Source organism: Lichenostomus cassidix, chromosome 11 (assembly GCF_008360975.1).
Source record: "Lichenostomus cassidix isolate B80296 chromosome 11, HeHo_3.0, whole genome shotgun sequence".
NCBI classification, from domain to species: Eukaryota; Metazoa; Chordata; class Aves; order Passeriformes; family Meliphagidae; genus Lichenostomus; species Lichenostomus cassidix.
The window spans coordinates 9,479,055-9,494,048 of NC_139492.1; the positions used below are offsets into that span (position 1 = coordinate 9,479,055).

The window sequence follows — 14,994 nt, forward strand, 5'->3', positions numbered from 1 at the left end:
GGTGTTGGAACCTTGTTCTTATTGAGGTCACTGGCAATTCCATCACTGATTTCAGCAGGAAGAGGATCAGGCCACTTTATCAAGAGGCATTAAGTAAACACAAGACTTTCCAAAACTAAGAGTGTGGGATTTTTGGAAGGCTAAATTGTGCAGTGCCAGTCCTCACCTTCGTAGTCCAATGGTGTAGTGTAGACACTTTATGTCAACTAATTACTCAGGGATTTATTAACTTGAAATTTTAAGGAAACTGCTAGCTTCATTGCTGTCTGCAAAAAAACCCATGCAGAATGAAGAAGGTTCATATACCCTAGGCATTTCGGCAGAAAATGAACATAAAATGTTTTAATTGAACAGAGGACAGTAATTCAAAAGGATGCCATTAAAATGGATCATATGATCCATGGAGGAACTTAGAAATAAACACAGTGCACCACCGTTGTGGAAACTGAAAAGTGACAATAGAGAGGGAGAAACCAACAGAAAAAGAAATAAAAAAATCTCCACAAACACAAACTAAAAAAGACCTTGTGGAGATTTACCCCAATGTAAATCAAGTTGAAAATGTATTGATATTTGGGACATGCCTCTGACAGTTATGAACTTAAACAAGAAGGATGGCTTTTTCTCCGAAGAATTTCAGTGTATAGATCTGCAAGCAATTTATGTATCAAAGCAGTCACCAAATGGGCTGGAGAGGCAGAGCAACAAATCATTTCCAGAAACTGCCATTATCAGAATTTAGAATTAATGTTAATCTTGGTGGTGCTACAAAAGTGAATATTAATGTCTGTATTCTAAATAAAATCTGATTTTGATTTCATTGTGGGGCCTTAGAACTCTTTGGATTTGGTCTTGGAAAACTATGATTTAGCCATGTCAGCTGGAGTCTTTTGACATATAAATGACAGAAATCTGGAAACTTTTCTAAACTATGTATACTGTCTTGTTAAATCACAGTTCAGTGTTTCATCTGACCATTGAAGACATGTATAGTAAGCAGAATTAACAGCCAGATGCACAGGTGCATTTCTTATAAAAAACAGAATATCCCTCATTTATTTCTGATGTTTTTCTAAAGGATTTGTACTCCCAGTTGATTTTATGCCTTTGCATTCATTTCTTGTTTTGGAAAGGAAGATCTTTTAATAATGTTTAGCATCAACCTTTCCCACCTGTGCAATTTGCTGCTCTGGTAAAAGTGCTGTTCCACTGCAAAAGCTTATAACGTGCTATATGAAATGTCAGGAATGATAAAGCAAAACCAAGGACCTCTGAAAGAAAATGCACTGCCATGAATATCTGAAATCTACTGAACCACTGCTTTATTATACTTAAATTTCAATAAACACTTTTCTTAAGAGCTTGTGCTTCAGTAGGCAGAGAGATGTGTTTTCTGTGTAAATAGCAGTGTTTGCCTTTTCTTTAAAAACTGTATTCCACTGCAGTGGTAAATCCTACAAGCAAACTAAAACACAGTTTAGGCCATAAGATATGGAATAAAATCTCTGAAATTTCCCTCTGTGCTTGTTGGGTTGCCATTTGTGGCCATAGGTCAAGAATGCCTTAGAGAGAGAACCGATTTTCACAATGTTTTATGTACATTCAAGTTCTGAAAATAAGAGAGAAGGGAGGAAGCCAAAACCCATGAAAGGGTGCTAATAAGCTCATTTTGCCTCTTTGTTGTTTTATGCCTTGCCCTAGATTTTATAGCTTCACTCTCAACAGAGATGATGGGATGGCACAGGATTTATTTGTGAGTGCTTGTCACTCCACAGTAAGAAAGCATTTACGTTTTTCCATAAGAATGCTTTCTATTCATATCTTTCTTGATAGCATTTTTATCCACTTACTTTACCCTGAGGTATCACTTAGAATGCTTCTCAGAGGTTGGCAGGGGTTAGTGTAACCATTAATGCATTAAAGTTGGCTGCTGGAGGTGTTAATGCTTTGCTGGCAGTCGTGTTTCAGAGCTGCTGTCCCTCGTGTCAAAGGACTTCTTTTCCTAAATGTCAGGCCAGCACTGTCCTTGGCTGAGGTCTTCCTCAGTAACTCTACCAACTCTCCCAGTCGCCACTTTAAGTTTCCCAAGACATGAGGCTTAAAGTCTTGGAAGTTAGAAGATGTATCTGTAACTGTTGTCTGCAAATTTAAGAGATTTTCCATGGTGATCATTTCAACAAGTTTACTTTGCATCTCTTAAGGGCCAATTTAGGAACCAAGCAGGATGCAAGTGAAAAGGATAGATTGTAACAGGAACAGTTTGTGACTCCATCCTATGCAGAAATATCACTTGAATATTTTCAGAATGAAAGGCAGAGTCTCCTGTTTTATATTCTGCTTATGCTTTTGTACTACTCTTTTCCACATCATTGGAGAGCTTTTGTGTAGGTTTTCAGGCAAGACAACTCTTACCTGTCATGCAGAACTTTGTCTCCTTTTTTCCAAAAAGGATCATTGTAAGAGACTTGTACAATAACAGCCTTGCTACCTGTATTACATTAAGTGATGTGGTGGTTGTTTAGCTTTGCATGGACTAGAAGAAAGCTGGAGTTGCAGCATTCTTAAATCTGCTCATGGTTTATTTGGTGAGGTTGGATTGGTTCTCAGGCTGGTTTAGATCTGTTTCTCTGTGGCTAAGACTGGCAATTACAATGATTCTCCATGAAAGCAAAGTTGCTTGCTTTAACACAGACTTAGGACACACCTCCCTTGGACAGAATGTCATGGAAGAAAGTAGTTTAATGGAGGAAGAATGGAAACATTGGCAAATTCTTTGTGTTTTTTTTAATATTTCATCTTCCTGTTCTCTGTCCCAAAGTAAACATTCTGTCTTTGCATGAGTAAGCTGAATTGGATGTCAAGACCTCTGAATATCCTTGGATAGCTTAAAACAAACAGGCTATGTCATAGTGTGGATAAGCACAAAGTTTGTGGCTGAGTTGAAAAGTACCTGAGGGGAGAATAAATGTGTTTAAGGATCTTTGAGATAAAAGGCTAGGGATTTTTGCATGTATTGTTGTGCAACAGTGTTAGAGCTTGTTGTGCTTTCTTAAAGCAATGTGAAGGATTACTGATATCCTGTGACATGGTGGTCTAATCAAATGCCACTGGGCAGAGCCTTGGTGCAGCAAGTGCTGAAGTCTTACTGAAATAAAGAAAAAGCTAATTGCTATTTTGGGCTGCAGGTTGCATGCTGGGTTGATTGACTTATGCATTTGGGAATGTCTTATGTAATAGGGTAGAACATACTGCCGCAGGCGCAGGAGTTCCTGTCGTGTGTTCTGGACAGAAGTCCAAGAAATAATTGTGTAATTTCTATCAATAATGCTGTATGCTGAGTACTCTGATCTTGTCTTTCTGAAAGGGAGGCTATATTCTGTTCTTCCTGCACCTCCAACAAAGGCAGTCAAGACCCCAGTGAAATTGTTTGGTGCTGCTGGCTTTTGGGCTATCACTAGGAGTGTACCACTAGCAGCCCATAATTACACCCAAACTAAGAAGCTCCATAACTAGGAGTACAGTCACACTTTCTTCTGCTCTGCCCTGCCTGTTGTTTGCCATACAAATCTTCCAAGGGGGAGGGATTAGCAGATGCCTGTGGTTGCTCTGCAGTCCTTCAGGGAAGGTCACATTCTGGATCTGGTGCCTCTTCCTGTGCCAGCTCTGACTCCCCAGCTCCACAACAAACTCCTCAGCTTACAGAAGTGTGCCGTGGGTTAATTAGTTCATTTTATAATGTGTCTTGATGTAGAAAGTGTTGTTATTATTACTTAAAACTTTTGAACAACCTCTTGGTATAGAGATAGACGAATTTTAATTAGAAAAAATGTGTATCCTGAGAATAATAATTCTATTGTTTGACTTCCAGTGACTTTTTCTTTGTAGTTTCCTGTTACCATCCAGTTGACTTTTAAGAACAAATAATTTTTAAATACTTTAAAATAAATAGAATGGAAGTTGCCTGACATTAAAATATTTAGATTTATTCTGATTTTATTTTTAATTGCATACTGTGCTTCTGTGATTGAAATTATTTAGACTGAGGAAACCCATGCCAATAGGCTGTATTTGTATTTGTGCTCAGCTCTTCAGGAAATTCCTTGTCTGTCTCTGTTACTTGGCTATAATGCAACAGAGCTGTTAATGAAAATGGCTTTTGTTGTTTTTTAGAGTAAATGTGGTATAGAAACTTTGGAATGAAAATGCTGCTGCCTTCCCAAATAATTCTAAGATAAATGAATTATAAATTAATTTGTATGTAAGGTGTACTATTTCTCATTCATTGTGTTGCTTTGTGTCAGAAGCCTTGGACAGGTTAGAAGTAGTTTTTGCTGTGGGCAAATGATGTAACTGATGAAATGAACATGTTTTACTATGGAGTAATTTATAGTCTGTCTGTTTTAAAGTTCTGCATTCCACTATCTGTTGATCACATGCAACACTGCAAGTTGACGAAAATAAGAGCTTTTTTCCTTCTTCTTCTAGTGAGAAGTCATTTCCTTGACTCTGAATCTAACTGGAACGTAACAAATCCAGACCACATATGTCTCCTGAAAAGATGGACACAGTAATATCATGGAAACACTTAAAATTAATTTATAGGTGTGCTATTTATTTTAATTTAACTTCTGAAAATGTGAATTTAACCTCAAATACTTTGCTTCTAAGAAGACAAGTAGTTCTAGCTTCTGCTTAGGGTACCACGGTTAGCTTGAGTAAGTGAGTATTATAAAACAAAGCTTCTATCAATGAACTAACGTGAAGCGTGTTTTCAAAAACATGGCTGCAGTCAATAATGGAGAGTAAAGAGTGTTATGGACAAATTCATTGAAAGCATATTCTATACTGGATATGAAATTCACGTGCACATGCATAAGCAGCACAATGCCTGGGCTCTGGAGGTCTGATACAGGACTTCGGAGGGACACTCAGCGACCAGGGTTTGTATGTTTGCACATAGTTCATAAACAGCATGATTTGGAACCCAGTCATGTCCTGTGGTTTCCTCATATCCTTCATGTTGGATGAAAAATAAGCTGTCATTCATGGCATTGTGGAAACTGAACTACTTAAGAAAGACAGTCATTGAATGTGGTAAATTTTCCGTTGTTTATAGCCCTTAAATCAAGGGTAAAAGTGACTGTGATCGATGTAGTAATCAGTGGTTGAAATTTGAGGGGACATTTAAGGAGATCAGGGCTGAATTATTGCAATGTTCTTTCAAAAGTAAAAGCTACAAAAACACTACTTAGCATATGCACAACTAGAATTTTATGTACCACATTTATGTTGAAATGAGTATCTACTGTCTGAGGGGAGAGGAGGAGCCTTCACTTTAAGCCTCCCTCCCCCAAAGTCAGTATGAGTGCTGAGCTATTTTACAGTGCCTTGCAAGTAAGAAGGAAGAAAAGAACATTCCTCCTTTATCCACAATGCAATGTTCTTGTGTTTAACTCCAGGTCAATGCTTCCCCCCCCCACCAAATAATAATAGCAGCAACAACAACAATAATAATAAAATAATCTTGCATTTTGATAAACTGAAAGTGTATTTATGAATAGCCACCAGTACTGTGATACAGATAAAACCTGTTCATGTTAATGGTACACACCCATCCCATCAGGGAAATGGACAGGTCTTGCCAATATAGATTAGATTGTGATGGATATTAGACAGTCAGCGAGAATAGATTAATCTATATAAATGTGAAGTATTTAGTAGTATTCTTCAGCTCCAGATAATGAAATGTCATCGAGGCACAGTTAAATTTCTGTTTATTGACAGACATCTGCTGCAGTAAAGAGCCTGCCAGGAGCATGGTCTATGTTTTCAGTTTTGATTTTATGTCCTGATAACTCTCCATAGTTGTGTGAAACATGCCCAGGTGCTGGAATGGAATTCAGTAGTTCTGTCTCTAGTAATAATTTATCTGTTACCTTCCTTATGATTATTTCTCTTTTGGTGATCCCTCACCTTCTCCTCTGCAAATAATAGCAGAAGGGAGACCTCTGGTTTGTCCCTCTAATGACAAGGTAGTTCATCTCAGAGTTTTGAGCTGCTTGCATATTTATTTTATACTGTCAATACTTTGTTAATATTTCCATGATGCCTGAAGTTTTAGTATCTGCCTAAGAGCAGTAGCAGCTGTAACAGCTGTCTGGTCAAGAATAATAATTTTTGGACTCAGAGTGTAGGTTTGTGTTGCTGCCCTTCCAACAGTGAGTTTTGAGTGATGTTCAGGTGGGATGGCATGAGGGAGGTGAGGCCAGTGCTGGCTTCCCAAGGGTGAAACATAATCTGTGAAGATGAACCACATGGCTGTTTAGCTACTCATTTACCACTTCCCTTGCTCTTTTGCTCTGTCCATTCTCACATTTTTGTTAATCCTGTGGAGTTACTGGCTGGTAGCTCTGTATTTGCACTGTTAATGTGAGACTGGGTGGCACTGCCCTTCCTCCTTGGTTGCTCTTCCAAAACTGTGTGATAGTTGTGTGAGTGTGCAGCAGTCATCACTCCTAATTAGCAAGATTTCTCGCTCTGTCTCCTGTGTTCTCAAGTACACCAAGATCTTTCAGGCTATATTTTCACTCTGACACTGTAGTTGTGCCATACCTTTTATCTGTCGAGGCAAGGCCTGCCTAATTGCCCATTCTCTGAGCAGGGAAGTTGACATACTAGTCATATGCCAAGATCTCAAAAAAATTATTTTATAAAGAAAATTTTAGGGTTAAATAAACGGATTCAGGTGTTGAATTATAGCAGAGAATTGCACTAAGGTAACATGTTAAAATTACATTTGGGTGGTATCAGTTTGAAGAACAAAGCCTTTAACAAGTCTGGAAAAAAATATAGATAATAGGTTGGAATACCCACAGTGCATGGCTGAGATAGTGCTGAGACGTGGCCAGAGGTCTACTGGCAGCACACTCTGCTGCTATAAAGACAACATTTGCTCTTCAGACTGGCAGGAATTGCTGAGGGGGACTTATCTCCTACAATGAGGAAATTCCTTGAACCTGGCTCAGTCATTTCCCGCCCTGTCCTGGCTGAAGGCTGTGCGGCCTTGGATGACTTTCCTCCTTTGGCTTGAAGGAATGATGACTAAAATGCAGAGCCTGAGGGACATGAGAAGAGAGACACAGACAAACACAGGGAAAATGCTTCCCCTAAATGAGTATGGAGTGTATATATGGCAGAGTGTATATGAGAGCTGTGGAACATGATACAACAGTTCTCCCTCTCTTTACAGAAGTGCTTTCATAGAAGAATTTTCACACTTATTCCCAACAAAGCATGCTTTCTTTTGATGTTTAAACACCCTTTATATTTTTAAATAGCTTGGTACTACCCCAAAATAACTGGCACAAAGAGAACAAAATCCTTCAATCCTCCTGCTTGGCAGTCTCTTACAGTGCACCGATGACTCCGAGGGATGCAGCTGTTTTCTGTGCTGCTTTTGGTGCACGGGGTTGTTCTGGGAGCGAGGAGCGGGTGGCTTTGGGCTGCGGGGCAGTGCCGTGTCCCGGTCCCGGTCCCGGTCCCGGTCCCGGTCCCGGTCCCGGTCCCGGAGCGGGTGGCTGTGGGCTGCGGGGCAGTGCCGTGTCCCTGTCCCGGTCCCGGAGCGGGTGGCTGTGGGCTGCGGGGCAGTGCCGGGTCCCGGTCCCGGTCCCGGTCCCGGTCCCGGTCCCGGAGCGGGTGGCTTTGGGCTGCGGGGCAGTGCCGTGTCCCGGTCCCGGAGCGGGTGGCTGTGGGCTGCGGGGCAGTGCCGTGTCCCGGTCCCGGAGCGGGTGGCTGTGGGCTGCGGGGCAGTGCCGGGTCCCGGTCCCGGTCCCGGTCCCGGAGCGGGTGGCTTTGGGCTGCGGGGCAGTGCCGTGTCCCGGTCCCGGTCCCGGTCCCGGAGCGGGTGGCTTTGGGCTGCGGGGCAGTGCCGGGTCCCGGTCCCGGTCCCGGTCCCGGAGCGGGTGGCTTTGGGCTGCGGGGCAGTGCCGGGTCCCGGTCCCGGTCCCGGTCCCGGAGCGGGTGGCTTTGGGCTGCGGGGCAGTGCCGTGTCCCGGTCCCGGTCCCGGCGGGGTGGGTGCGGTACGGCCGCGCTGCCCGCAGGGGGCGCTGTGAGCCCGGCCCGGGGAGCGCAAAGCGCATCGAGAGCGAGCAACTTCCAAATAACTCCTCTTCCCAAATGTTTGTCTATGACAGCCTGGCTGCTGACTCTGGAAGGAAAATCAAACTGGAAGCAACGCTGTGTCAACTGCAATAACTCTCCCTCGCTTTGCTTTAAAGCCGTCAATTATTGTAAAGCCACTTATTGGCTCTGCAGAGGCTTTCATCCCCTTGAATTTCAGGAATGGTTCTAGTTTACATCCACATTTCATAAACGCCCTCCTGAATAAGCTGCCTACCTTGGGACTGTATGTAGGGCTAGCGAGGATGCAGCCTAATTCCAAATTTAGGAGAAAGTAAGGCTCATGAACTTTGGTTGTATTATTTCCATCATAATTCTTGCAGAGCCTCCTTTTGCCTTTTCTCAGTGTGCCATGTGGTACCTACAGCAGCTCAGCTCATGTCACAGTTATTCAGATCATACTCCATTATTTTAATATAATTCCTAAGAATTTTAACATTGGCAAACAATCTTATATGGAGATACAGGTATTGAAGCAGTGCTTTTGTTCCTAGGAGTTTTCTCTGCTGCAGTTAATTTTATCATATATATCCCCAGCAAGAAAATGGAATAGAAATTCTGAATAATTTGCTATCATGGCATTCCAGATATACCTGAAAGCAACAGTGCATTATCCATTGGCCTGTTTTGGGTGATTTTTCACTTTTGGAAAACTCAGATGTGTTCCCATGAAGAGTGTGAAACCCAAGAGGACCTATTTTCTCATAAAATTTTGATTGGGAAATGTGGGAAGTTGGATTCTCCCATTGGGCTGTGCTGATGAAGGCATATGGAACTGGGAGTCTGGATTCTTTTATGGTTTTGAGAGATCTTTGTACTTTTATAGTGAAATATGTAGTTAGGATTCATGGTGCAATTGCAGACAAAGTGCCAATCATTATCTTTAATATTTTTAGTAGAGAAACCTGGGCGAGTTCAACACATGAAAAAACCTGACGTTAATTTCAAAAGTGAGCAACTAAGTGGATGTTATAACGTGTGTTCTTAAGCTCTTCAGGTTTCACAGAGCATAGCCTTTGCCAGGAGCGATTAAAATACTAAGAAGGAGGAATGAAATATTCCCAAGAAAGATGATGAAGGTGAACTGAGCTTGGTGTTGACCTATAAAGTTAAAAAATGTGAGAAAGGATGTGTTCACCTGACATTAGACCACTTCAACTTCATTAAAGAAAAGTTCCTCATGAATTCAGGGCTTTACTACCCATGTATAATAACCTTTAAATAGACAAAATTTTTTTGGGAACACTGAAAGCTGCCGGTGTGCTGTAGAAACAGAGTATATGTTAGCAACATTGATGTGATGCTATTTTTAATTTTTATGCAAAAATGAAGAGTGTCTATAGAAAAAATATTGGTAGGGAAGTGATCTTGTTTCCTGGAGAAGTTTTCATCTGAGCCTTTACAGGTGATGACTAACTCCTCTCAGCTGATTTCTTTTGTTTTGATCAAATTGTCTAGTTGTTATGTGAGAAACAAAGCTGAAAGCACAAAAGAGTAAAGAGGTGATAAAAGTGGAGTGAAACCAAGACAAAATCTTTAAAGGCCATGAGTGCTTTGATATATTATGCATTTTGTCAAAGGACTTGCCTGAAGCAAAAGCCAAACCAAAATCTGAAAGCTGAAGATCTGTGAAGGCAGGTACCCTACCTCTTGGGTTGGATACTTATTCCCTTTTAGCTTCAGGATTCAAGAGTATTGCATGAAAGTGAGAGGAACTGGAATTTACCTATTTGAGCATAGAATCAAGCCATAGTTCTACACACATAACCAGTGATACCAGACAAGAGCTTGAGGACTGAGGCAATGCTGTGCAGTGCTACATGGAAAGGCACCAAAATGTAAGAATGGATGAAAGTCCTACAAATGAGGGTTTTAGAAGTGCCTTTGACAACATAGGAAACAACTGAAAAAGCATTTTCAGTGTATGTCCTCCTACTTCATTCTTTTGAGCTGCTGAGGAATAGAATTGCCGGTGGCCTTGAAAAGTATATTTTCTTAATGGAAAAGCATGAAAATGAAAAAATTTAATGAGTCTTGCCATGTCTTCAGGAAATGAAAAATCCCTCTCTCTCTCTCTTTCGAGGCTGGAGTTCAGCAGTTGATGCATTGACCAGAGAGGAAGCAGAGCCCTTGTCTTCCTTTTGCATGCAGGACTTGCCTCTCTGGTAAAGAGCTTCTACTTGGTTTGCCTTATTCACTCTTCTGCTGCTGTCCTGAGGCAGTGAACTCTGCTGTAGGGAGATCCACTATGTCAGATTCAGGGAGTTGAAAAGGAGAGCAGTGGAGAGAAGCTGTGGCCAGAATTGTTTAGGTGCAGCCACAGTAGGAATAATGACTCCATGGCTTAAGTGACTGTAGGATGTGACTCTGGATGGGAGACCTGTGGTTAAATTTCCCGATTCATTGGCTAGTGGTGATTAGAAACTTTGTGCAGTGGAGGTGCTGGGTCTGCATCTTTGCCTGGCACCCAACTGCAGAGTGTGAAGCTGCTTTTGAGCTTCAGCCCTTTTGGCAGCAGTATTGTGCTGTAATAGGCATAGGCAAGGCAGAATAAAGCTATGAAGCAGTCCAAAGTTGAAGTAGTGGTAAAAGACATGGAAAATAGGCCCACTTGGATAGCTTAATAGTGTGAATTCCTGTCTTTTAGAAAGTGGAGACCACCTCCACATAATTCCAGAGACAGACTGCCAAACTCCAGGCTAATCTAAATTAAAACAATTATCCTCTTACAATTCTAGTTTATTTTGGCAATGCTAACAAATTCTTAACAGCAGAGCAAGTCAGTCATTTGGTAGTGATTCTGAGAAGTCCCAGAGGAAAGGACTGGGCAGTAAAAGACAGCTGAAAGCTCAACAGATTCTGTTTTGTCACCCTCTGGCTCATTGTGCAGAGCATCTGCAGCAGAAGGTTTGCAAGGGAAATAAAGAACTCTAGTGTCATGTGGCCTTTTATTCTCATGTCCCTCTTCCAGTCTGGCTCTTTGGCTGTCTGGAAGATTCTGAGCATGAGTATGGTGAATCTCGCTGAAGCTGAACTTTAGAAGTGTACTGTGAGTTTGGGGATTTGCAAAATGAGGTGAAAGAATGATCCAGTGCTGACATAAGCCAGCAGTGTGGATGAAGCCTTCCCAGTGTTGGTTAAGCTGACCAACTTTCAAGTGTTGGTGTGGCTTCTCATGCAGCTATTGCAGCTATGGAGAAAGTGTTTGAGCAATAAAACAAATTAACTACTGATTATCTTGGAATTCTTGGCTGTTATCTCCAGTAGTGCTACTGTTGCCCGAACCGAGGAAACACAAAACAACCGAAGTTATTTTATGCGGTGCTTTATTGAGGGCCCTGGGGACCTGAGGACTAATGTCCAAAGTCAGAGCCCCAAACCTGCTACAAATCACTGAGTATATATATGTTTTCTTTCCAAATTGCTTCATCTTAACGAATTTGATTTCTAGACACATCAACCTGATTTATGATTACATTGTGACTTTGTTTTTCGTTAACTGAACATTCTTTATCATCATTAATCTACTACACCCTATTAGATAAGTCACACACTCCACTTAGCAGATTACTTAAATAAACAAACTGTTCTATAGCTACATTCCTTAGACAAGTCTTTCTCCCCTCATCAGTATGCTCTATTGATCCTTTTGATCGCTACTGGCAACTTCGCTACACAGCAGTGTTTACACTCAGGCCTACTGATCCCTCCAAGCCTTAGCATGACTACTACTAAAGTTTTTATTCATAGTTTTGCAACACTACCAGGGAAGAACACTCATGCACACTGAACACTTGTATTTTATCTCACTGAGTTGTTCTTTGCTCAGACTGTGACATATTTTCTGGAGAAGAGAAAAACTGGTGTTCTGTGCTGAACAGGTTAAGGTCAATTAGCCTTCAGACAGCTGGACTAGATGATTGTCATAGGTCCCTTCAAACCCAAATGTTCTATTCTGACATCTGTGTTAAATAAGATCTTCTAACATAGCCATTAGCTACTTCTTTGTGTGTGCATGTGCATATACACATGCAGGCATATATTTAATATGTAATTTAGAAAAAGCTGTTATATATACTTCTTAAATTATATAAATTAATGTTGTAGCCTGAGGCAGGTCAAGACTAGAAGAGAATATTAGTTCACTTAATCCGTTCCCGACTTAATCCGTTCCCGATGTAGTCCAGGCCAGGGTTTTTTTTTCCCCCCAGTGACGCCAGAAATAGCATGTCAGATGAAGGATATTCTCTGAAAAGGCAAGGAGTCTTGATCTGAAGTCATAGTTGTTTGTTTTGTTATTGTTTTAAGGGGTTGTTCTGGTTTTGTTATTGTTCTTACTACAATTCCCTACCTGGAAATGCCTTAATACTGGTGAGTGTTTTACATAACCAGTCTGTAACAAGTGTTTCCCCTAGCACAAATCAATCTCTGTGATTCCACAGAGCCCAATGCCTGCTGGTTTGCTGACTTCAGCTCTTCCAAAAGCAGAAGTATGTTCATTCACTTAGTCTTTGCTGCTAAAAACATGCATGTCTGAATTTGTAAATAGAAATAATTTGTCCAAAATGGACCCAAAGGACCTACCTCCTCCTGATTTTAGGAACACCACAGTTACAGTCAATTGATTAAATGTATGGGCAACTTCTGCTTTGTAAGAGCAGCAGGAAGAAAATGTATTTTTAGCAAATATAAAGTGTTAGTGAGACACAAACCATTAAGCATGATTCACAGTTCAGCCTGCTCTGTCTATTGAGTGTTTAAGCTGTGGCATTTCATTATAGCCTTGGCTGCTTTTTATGTATTGTGGTGGAGCAGTTGCTAAAACACTGCCCTTTGCCCTACTAGACTGGAGTTGCCCTGCTGGGGGCCTTCAGCCCATCCTGCTCATAGCTGGTAGAAGATTTCCTTCAGCCCAAGGAGCAAAAGTGCCTGACCTCTCTCCATGTTGCAACAAGCTGTGGTGCAGCATGTGTGCAACTCTACCCTGACACCAAAAAGTCCTAAGTGAGCCTGACTTCAATTTAATAAAACTTTAGAAGTAGAAAAGGTTCAATAAAGGTTTGATTTCTGCTGGGATTTGTATGGCTTTGAGATAAAAAATTACGCTTTCCCCCTTTGTTTCTTCCTCTTTAAAGAAGGCAGGTAAAAACTTCTGGTTCAGTTCTGAAAATGTCTTGGGAGAAATGTGTTGAGGGCAGGAAGGGCAAGGGCAGTGGCCTCCTTGACAAAGGCACAGTCTCAAAGTGCCCAAGAGAGGTGAAAATAGAGGGCTGGGAAGAGTAATCTGGTTCAGCCAAGAGTCCTTAGTGTCGGGACAGATCTAGAGTTAAACAGGGAAGTGAGTGGTACAGATTTGCTTGGGACATGGCCAGGTACAGACTGAGCTGCAGTGCTGCTCAGCTAAAGACTTTCCATCTCATAGTTAACTCATTACAAACAGGAAAGAAGAGGGAGGTTTTAGAAGTGGCTATCAATAAAGGGAATTAGACCCAAAGACATTTTCAGGACACATTTTGTGACTAAGTGTCTCCCAGATCAGATGGGAAGAGCTAATGAGAAGGTCAGTATACTCGAGCTTGTCTGACGTACGTCAGTGATAACCTGGCAAATGTTGCAGTTGATGAACAGAAACAGATGTGTTTATAAATGACCTGTGTTAATCTTGAAGTCGCCAGTCTGAAACTGAACCCAAAGAAGTGTGCATCAGTTTGAGGATAGAAAATTTATTTCTGGTTTTCTGCCAGTGATTAATTGGAGAATGGGTTTACATAGGCAAGAACAAAAGGAGAAGCTGAGCAGAACTCCTTAAACCCACCAGATGGGCAGAGTTTTGTAGGATTATGGTGTTATTACTGCAGAACGCAGTAGATTTGCCAATGTTGCAAAACATGTGTAAGTTGTAGAGGAAAAGGAAACTATTTCAGTAATCAGTAGAAATGTGATTTAGCAAGTTCAGAGCTGGAAGTCCCATTGCAAAAGTTCTACTACATCTATGTTTCAAACCCCTTCCTTATTAAATACAGATGCTGGAGTAGGCATGTTGGGGCAGTATTGACACAAGAACATAAAAGTCTTCAGGGGATGGTTACTGAGGATTCTTAAAACAGAGCTTAAATGATTGCAGTACTCAAAAGGAATATCAGGGAGTCATTAAAGCTAGAGAATATTTTCAACACTAGTTCAGGAAGATGTTTTTGATGAGGACAGATCATGCATCCCTGACACAGATCTTGCCATGGTGAGAAGGTTGCCAGTTGTTTGCAAAAACCTGAAACACCAATATTTTGCAATTACAGCTACTTTGTTTTGTGCTTTATTTTGTTGGCTCTGGTGCAAGACTAATTGGGAAGGCAATTAATGATTTCTGAAGAGAATGAGGATTCTGAGGAGGAGATAAGGCATCTTTTCTTTTTGCATGAGTTAAAATAGTGCTGGCTTATCCAGGTGAGGAATGTCTATAGTAATTGACGGTTTCCTGAAGTGGGAATTATATCTGGATAGGGTGCAATCGAAAGATGATTTGGCAAATGCAGCCATTTTAGAAGAAGTATCTTTTCAGAATATCATAGTAAAAAAAATTATGCTTAGAACAGGAAAGCACCGAGTGTAAACAAACATGAAATTGTAGAGGACATGAGAAGAAACCAGTGGATCATTGGCTCAGGTATTAGTTACTGGTCAGCTCTGTGAATCATGGACTCAAAGTGAGAGATGTTTTGAGAAACACCTGGGTTGATCACTTACCTGGTGCAGTCCCTAAAGGCTCTTGAAGTGTTTCATGTGCACGGAGCTGGGTAAGATCCTTGGCCAGATGG

General features: G+C 41.3%; 1 long non-coding RNA gene across 1 annotated transcript in view; it reads left to right on the top strand.

Annotated features, from left to right (window-relative positions):
* Nucleotides 1–14,994, top strand: part of LOC146432284 (uncharacterized) — a 560,777-nt gene that overhangs the window by 6,594 nt on the left and 539,189 nt on the right. The gene's annotated exons all lie outside the window — the stretch shown is intronic.